This window comes from Oncorhynchus keta, chromosome 11 (genome assembly GCF_023373465.1).
Source record: "Oncorhynchus keta strain PuntledgeMale-10-30-2019 chromosome 11, Oket_V2, whole genome shotgun sequence".
Classification (NCBI taxonomy): Eukaryota; Metazoa; Chordata; class Actinopteri; order Salmoniformes; family Salmonidae; genus Oncorhynchus; species Oncorhynchus keta.
Genome location: NC_068431.1, coordinates 27,800,407 through 27,809,279, shown reverse-complemented (window position 1 = coordinate 27,809,279; position 8,873 = coordinate 27,800,407).

The following is an 8,873-nucleotide window of genomic DNA, read 5'->3' as shown; positions in this document are numbered from 1 at the left end:
CGGAGGACTTTGATATCCCATAATGCCGCGCGTCAACATTTTCCATAATTTATTCGCAAACCCCAATCAGCGCATATTCTGTGCAAAAACAATGTTTTACTGTTGACATTACTTTATTGCGAAAATAAATACACGAATCAGACGAGATAAATTGCTCTAACTTGGGTTTTTCACCGGCCGGAATTTAAAAATCATGATTACTTAGCCAATCATACAGACGATTACTGAATAAGCTCAGGGAGGAAGAGAGAGGCTGAACTCGGCGGAAAATCTGTCTCCCTCCAGCAAGTGACGTTGTATTTTGGAGGCTAATGAGAGAGTGTGGACAAAAAAATGAATGGCTTATGGAGTACCACAGTATGAGTCATAATACCCACAAAACCTAGAGCGGTCAAACAATGAAATGGTTCCAATCGTTTTTCCACCATTCATTTTTCCCATAGTAAAAACAACAACACTTCAAATAAGGACTGTGTTTCTTGTACGCTTACCCTGGCGTGACGTTTTGATAACCATGTAAATCTCTACGACAAGCTGACTTGGCAATATATTCGACTGTATTTACCCCTAAAAATGAAATTCTAAATAGCTTCTAATGTGGCTATCATAAAGAACTACAAATGCAATGATGATCTAGACGAGACTCCCGAATCGAGGAAAAGGTAAGAATTAATGATCTAATGTTAACTAAATGTAGTAATGAATAAATTGGCTACATTTATTTAAATGGACAATTCTGTGAACTGTCCTGTGCAACTTTTAAATGAACAAAATACCTGTTAGCAAAGGTCAGTTAGAGATGACATTCAAGAGCTTGCAGAGATGTGTAGTCTTGCATGTTGTCTACTTTGACGCTAATTAGAATTTTCGAATCTGAGCAAATAGAGCTGAATATATTGATAAAAGTCACCTTGTCCGGGAGAGATTTACATGGTTATCAAAACATCATGCCAGGGTAAACCTACACAAAACACAGCCCTTATTTTGTGTTTCTAAAATTTCCTATGGGGAAAAATAAATGGTGGGAAAATTAGGCTAGTTAGCATAGCATCTCTCTTCATTGACTACATGCAGTTGACGTCAACAACCCTCATCGAATATTCAAAAAAGGATTACAATAATGAGATGTAAACACCAATCAAAAGAAAGGATAGGTTTGAGCTAGACAGCCCCCCATACTGCTTTGTGAACAATGACACCTGTACAGTCGTGGCCAAAAGTTTTGAGAATGACACAAATATTAATTTTCACAAAGTTTGCTGCTTCAGTGTCTTTAGGTATTTTTGTCAGATGTTACTATGGAATACTGAAGTATAATTACAAGCATTTCATAAGTGCCAAAGGCTTTTATTGACAATTAAATGTAGTTGATGCATAGTCAATATTTGCAGTGTTGACCTTTCTTTTTCAAGACCTCTGCAATCTGCCCTGGTATGCTGTCAATTAACTTCTGGGCTGCATCCTGATTGATGTTAGCCCATTCTTGCATAATCAATGCTTGGAGTTTGTCAGAATTTGTGGGTTTTTGTTTGTCCACCTGCCTCTTGAGGATTGACCACAATTTCTCAATGGGATTAAGGTCTGGGAGTTTCCTGGCCATGGACTCAAAATATTCATGTTTTGTTCCCCGAGCCACTTAGTTATCACTTTTGCCTTATGGCAAGGTGCTCCGTCATGCTGGAAAAGGCATTGTTCGTCACCAAACTTCCTGGATGGTTGGGAGAAGTACCTCTCGGAGGATGTGTTGGTACCATTCTTTATTCATGGCTGTATTCTTAGGCAAAATTGTGAGTGAGCCCACTCCCTTGGCTGAGAAGCAACCCCACACATGAATGGTCTCAGGATGCTTTACTGTTGGCATGACACAGGACTGATGGTAGCGCTCACCTTGTCTTGTCTGGACAAGCTTTTTTCCGGATGCCCCAAACAATCGAAAAGGGGATTCATCAGAGAAATGACTTTACCCCAGTCCTCAGAAGTCCAATCCCTGTACCTTTTGCAGAATCAGTCTGTCCCTGATGTTTTTCCTGGAGAGAAGTGGCTCCTTTGCTGCCCTTCTTGACACCAGGCCATCCTCCAAAAGGCTTCACCTCACTGTGCATGCAGATGCACTCACACCTGCCTGCTGCCATTCCTGAGCAAGCTCTGTACTGGTGATCCCGCAACTGAATCAACTTTAGGAGATGGTCCTGGCGCTTGCTGGACTTTCTTGGGCGCCCTGAAGTCTTCTTTACAATAATTGAACTGCTCTCCTTGAAGTTCTTGACGATCTGATAAATGGTTGATTTAAGTGCAATCTTACTGGCAGCAATATCCTTGCCTGTGAAGCCATTTTTGTGCAAAGCAATGATGACGGCACGTGTTGCCTTGCAGGTAACCATGGTTGACAGAGGAAGAACAATGATTCCAAGCACCACCCTCCTTTAGAAGCTTCCAGTTTGTTATTCGAACTCAATCAGTATGACAGTCATCTCCAGCCTTGTCCTCGTCAACACTCACACTAAAGCTAACCCCAGTTCTGAGAGAAGAGAAATATTGCCATGATGATTTATTTATTCCCAGAAATATAGTTGACTTATACCTCCAGATATTGGGTAAGAAATGCTGGATTGTTTTTGTTTTGGAGGTCACATAAAAATCCAGAAGTCTTTACAATGCAAAGAAGTTTGAAAAGTGCTGAGGTTTGCCAACCAGACAAAGCCAATTAACCCTGTTATGGTGTTTCTCTTTCTGCCAGGCAGATTGTGGAATGTATTCAGAGGAAACGGCAATGCCAGCCAGGAAGGACATCAGAGCTGCACAGGAATTTCCTTTCACATCTTTGCCAAAGGCTATTATTTCAGCGATTCAGCTTTATTTGGCCTTATTTTAGCTAAGGCTACAGCCCAAGCCAGATGACACAATCCTTCTGGAATTCAACATTTTGTACAGATTTCGGTACTACAATGTAGCGTTTAAATGTAAAAAAATGTAACCTTAATTTAACTAGGCAATCTTAATCTGATCTCAAGGTTCCAAATGTCCAAACTGAATTTGGAACGCCTTACAACATGCTTTTAAACTGGAAGAACTTGACCCGATTGGTGTTTTTAAATCATTGATGAAGGATTTTGAGGTTGATTCCCTGACCTGTCAATGTTTTTAATTTGCTCTTTTATGATTTTGTTATACTCCTGTGAATTCTGTGTTTCTTTACTAAATTGCCTGTAGTTTTTCATGTTGTCTGTCTGTAATTGTGCAATGACTTGGTGCTGCCTATCTTGGCCAGGACGCTCTTGAAAAAGATTTAAAATCTCAATGAGCTCTTCCTGGTTAAATAAAAAAAATATATATGGTTGACACAGTTTGTCTCCCAAAGCTATAAACAGAGCATGTTTGGCCTTCGACAATGTGACACATTTCTCAGAATAACATCTGCTAAACACGTGTATGTGACCAATAAAATGTGCTTTTATTTAATAAGCCAGTCAGTCAATGCCAGAGTCGCCAGTCATTCCGTAAGGAAAGGAATTTCCTACGATTCCTAGTCAGGGTGATGCAACTGTTTATGGTCTTCCATTCAACCCTAAAAACATGTCAAACTATTTGTTCCATGTATGGTTGCCTTTAGTGCATGTGTCATTCAGACCAACTTCCATGGATAGTGGGGGTTTTGTTCTTAAAGCTGCACCTCCACATATGTCCAGCAGATGTCAGTCTCAACCCTTTTATTTGATTCTTCACTGAAAATCTCATTTTTGTGTAAAATGTACTTTTTCCCTTTGGGAATGAAATCCCCTCTCTTTCCCGTTCCCAATGTTGTTGGATCTTAAAATACCACCGGTACAATTTGTCGAAAATATGGAGAGTTTGGTGAATTTCAGCAAGCTCTCGGTATGCAGTGTTCATGACATGCCTATTATTTTCAAAGAAGTAAATGTTTTAGTCTTTCTTTCTCTCTGTTCATTTTAGTGTGTGTGTGTGTGTGTGTGTGTGTGGAAGAGGGTTGATTTAGGGGTTAATAGAGTACCAGCTGTCCTAATACAGGTTTTTAGGGGCAGGTGTGTAACGCCCCCCTTCCCCATCACTTTCCTCTCCCCAAAGCTCATCTCCACTTAGTCACGGGTCAGAGGTTACCCCCTAAATCAGTAGGCCCATGACGCTTGGGGAATAAGGCAACATAAAAGACATGATGGGGGTGATGATGCCTCTGAGCGAGACTCTGTTGTCCTATAACCCCCCTCTCTCACTCAACCACCCACTCACTCTCCCTCTGGTCTGGTACTTTCGGAGAACAAAGCCACCTCAATTGGCCAGGCTCTCACTCATTAGCCATGATCAGCTCTGTGCAGATGGCGCTGGGCTAACCACTAGGTTAATGGCTGCTTGGATTAACATTCTGCTGCCAGACACCCACCCAGCACCCACAGGAGGGGATGGCCAGACCAATTACCAATCCTAATCTTAAAGGAGCGGCCTGGTGGGGTGGGGGTGAGGGAACCACCTCTTTCACTGATTACTCCCTCTTTTTGTCTCACTCCTCAATTACCATTGTGGTCTTCAAAGAGTCTTTTTTATGGTGTATCGGATGGTGCTGGTGTTTTGGGTCTGAAAGTTTAACAGTCTTTATGTGTGTTTCTTTTTGTGTTGGAAGGTATATGTAGATGTGAGGATGTGCGAATTGTAGGCAACATTCTGTTGTTTCTCTCTTTTTGTTGGTCAGTCTTGCTGTCAAATTCTTTGTGTCACTGTCTGTTCTAAGAGTCTCTCATACATAAGTTTCATATTCAAGAGGGTCGTAAACTAAATGCAGGGTTGCCCTGCACTCCTCTACCAGCTGTGGCTCTGGTACTTACATGAACCGCCTGTCTGCTACAGAGTGCAGGGTAATTACAAAACACAGACCAGCCCAACCCCCAGCCCAAGCAGCTACCCCTTTCTTGCCTTGATGGGTCCCGATTCTAGCCCCCCAAACGTAAAGGCCCCCTTCTATTTTGTCTGATTCTACCCTGTTCTGTACTGGCCTTGGTAACTTGCAGGTGCATATAACGGCCATGCATCCTTCCTGGCATCAATGCCATTTAAATGGAACAGGCCACTCTTTACAGTGACATACTTGTCCTCTGCCAGCCGGACACCTCAAATCACCCTGAGTGTGTGCACTGTATGTGTTTTCTCTCTCTCACTGTGTTTGTGCATGCTGTAGGTATTTCTCTGTGTATGTGTGTACTTACAGACAGCAGATGGCCTGAGCGCCTCCTGAGCACACTGATCAGCTTAGTGTAGGCCAGGGCCAGTGCCTGTGAACAGAGTCAACCATGTCAATCGTAATTAGACTTGTTTATGTCCTGTGGATCCATTCTCCTAATGTTGGCCAGTGCAGTTGGAGCCATTATGGGGACAAGCAATGATAATTGTAGAAGACCTTGAGCCACTGTGGTGCAGTTTCACAGTGCATTAAATCTTTGAATAAATAGACATTCACTTGCGTTGGGCCAGTGATAACAGTCTGGTTTAGTCACCATGTGTTTGTATTAACAGATGTTGATAACATGATGAGAGGACTTATTGTATGTCCTTGGTACTTGGTACAGTAAAGCAGGATGTTCTTTGTCAGCCTCAACCAGGATAATCATCTTTACTATAGGCTATAATGAAGCATATTGTTAGTCAGGCTTTATGTGTTGTTTAACATTCAACAACCCCATTTCTTCAGTGTGTGTTATTTATTTACCTTAATTTAACTAGGCGAGTCAGTTAAGAACACTTTCTTATTTACAACGACAGCCTAGGAACAGTGGGTTAACTGCCTTGTTCAGGGGCAGAATGACAGATTTTTACCTTGTCAGCTCAGGTATTCGATCTAACAACCTTTCGGTTACTGGCCCTCTTTTAACCCGGTCTTTATGTGTCTTTTAACCCGGTCTTTGTGTGTGTCTTTTAACCCAGTCTTTGTGTGTGTCTTTTAACCCGGTCTTTGTGTGTGTCTTTTAACCCGGTCTTTGTGTGTGTCTTTTAACCCGGTCTTTGTGTGTGTCTTTTAACCCAGTCTTTGTGTGTGTCTTTTAACCCAGTCTTTGTGTGTGTCTTTTAACCCAGTCTTTGTGTGTGTATTTTAACCCAGTCTTTGTGTGTGTCTTTTAACCCGGTCTTTGTGTGTGTCTTTTAACCCGGTCTTTGTGTGTGTCTTTTAACCCAGTCTTTGTGTGTGTCTTTTAACCCAGTCTTTGTGTGTGTCTTTTAACCCAGTCTTTGTGTGTGTCTTTTAACCCAGTCTTTGTGTGTGTCTTTTAACCCAGTCTTTGTGTGTGTCTTTTAACCCAGTCTTTGTGTGTGTCTTTTAACCCAGTCTTTGTGTGTGTCTTTTAACCCAGTCTTTGTGTGTGTCTTTTAACCCAGTCTTTGTGTGTGTCTTTTAACCCGGTCTTTGTGTGTGTCTTTTAACCCGGTCTTTATGTGTGTGTCTTTTAACCCGGTCTTTGTGTGTGTCTTTTAACCCAGTCTTTATGTGTGTCTTTTAACCCAGTCTTTGTGTGTGTCTTTTAACCCAGTCTTTGTGTGTGTCTTTTAACCCAGTCTTTGTGTGTGTCTTTTAACCCGGTCTTTGTGTGTCTTTTAACCCGGTCTTTGTGTGTGTCTTTTAACCCGGTCTTTGTGTGTGTGCCAGTGTATGTCTTGTATGGTGTTTGTGTGTCTTTTAAGTTGCTGTTTAAACACACAAGGAAGTGTGTGTGGCTGGGAGGGAAAGCTGTATAGGGCTCTGTTATTTTTAGCAACTGCGGGTCAAAGTAATAACTCTGAGTCTTCCAGCACTAACCACTCTTTCTTCGATCCACAACCACTATGGGTGTCCCGTCCTAACCCACCACCCAACCCAGCCTCAACCAGTATCCAGCCTCACACATGTCTAACTACAGTTTTACAAACACACGTACACAATGTCAAAACCACTCACCACTGCTAATTAAAGATGACACACAGACACCTTAAGGCTGTACTGAATTACAAGTGTACCCCCCCCCCCTAACCCCAGTCCCCCAAGCAAATCCCTTTCATACATATATATGTTCACTCTTTCCAAAAACTCCACTCCACACCCATTGGCCCCGCAGACTAAATAGAGCATGTGGTTCCTGAGGCCAGGACCAAAGAAAATGGAGCAGCAGCTGCAGGAGAGGAAACGCTGCTCTCACTGTTCATGAAGGACTCTCATACAGGAGGAGTATGTGACAAGGCCAGCACTGTGCATTCAGAGTCATGTACAATGGCCCTATCTATAGCAAATCATGTTATGGCTTTGGGACTAAGAGACTGGCTGGGCCTGGCTCCCCAGTTTCAATCAGAATTAGTTTTTCCCCACAAAAGGGCGTATTACAGACAGAAATACTCCTCAGCACCGATGTTTATGGTAGTTAAATGAACAGTCAATTCTCTGGCAACAGCTCTGGTGGACATTCCTGCAGGCATCATGCCAATTGCACACTCCCTCAAAACTTAAGACATCTGTGGCATTGTGTTGTGTGACAAAACTGCACATTTTAAAGTGACCTTTTATTGTCGCCAGCACAAGGTGCACCTGTGCAATGATCATGCCGTTTAATCAGCTTCTTGATATGCCACACCTGTCAGGTGGATGGATTATCTTGGCAAAGGAGCCAAGTGCAAAACATTTTTAGAGAAATAAAGCTTTTTGTGCGTATGGAACATTTCTGTGATTTTTCATCTTTTTTGAAACATGGAACCAACACTTTACATGTTGCCTTTATCTTTTTGTTCAGTGTATATACATTTTTTGTTGATGTAGTGGTTAGCAAGTGGGGTCGGGCATTTTAGTAACCCTGTTCCACTGCTACATAGCTTAACGTTGAATACGGTATCAAATAAGTTCTATTTGAATGTGTGATGCTACCATTACAGCAACTGACCTGTAATTGAATATTCACATGCAACTCCAACTTTAATGCTTTTCTTCCATTGCTTTCAATGCTCTTATCTTGGCTCAAGAACAAGTCATGCACACATATCCCAACTAAGCATTTCTATCCCTAATAAAACCACGCAAAATAATATATTAGGGAGGGATGGCAACCCAGAATTTTACTGTGGCATTGTACCATGATGCAGAGTACCAGTCAGGGAACACTAATGCCAACCATTCATACTGTTGCCCCTGAAACCCAGTTGCTAGGAGACCCTGTCCCACCATCTGCTGCTATTGAAATAGAGCAGGAGGTCCAGGCACATCCGAGAGCCCGGTGATGATAACCAGCTGAGGCTAATACCCTCTCCAGACATCCAATGTACAAAATTTCTAACTGCATCTATTTTTACACATTATGTACCAGCCTTAGAGAGTCCAGCAGATGTTGGGACAAATTATTTTGTCTCATGGGATAATAAATGCATGCATGTATAGTTGTCAGTTATGCAAGTTTCTCTGAAATCCATCTTAATGGTGCTATCCTAGCAGCTGGAAAGTGAAAGCATACAGTGCCTTCAGAAAGTATTCACACCCCTTTTCCCCAAAAACAGTATGTTACAGTATGAATTTAAAATGAGATTTCATGTCACTGGCCTACACACAATACCCCATAATGTCAAAGTCGAATAATGCTTTTATATTTTTATATTATTACATTCGATTCATTATTTCTTTTTTTCTCCCTTTTTCTCCCCAATTTCGTGGTATCCAATTGGTAGTTACAGTCTTGTCTCATCGCTGCAACTCCCGTACGGACTCAGGAGAGGCGAAGGTCGAGAGCTGTGAGTCTTCTGAAACACAACCCAACCAGCTTCTTGACACAATGCCCATTTAACCCGGAAGCCAGCCGCACCAATGTGTCGGAGGAAACAGCGTACACTTGGCGACCTTGTCAGTGTGTACTGCGCCTGGC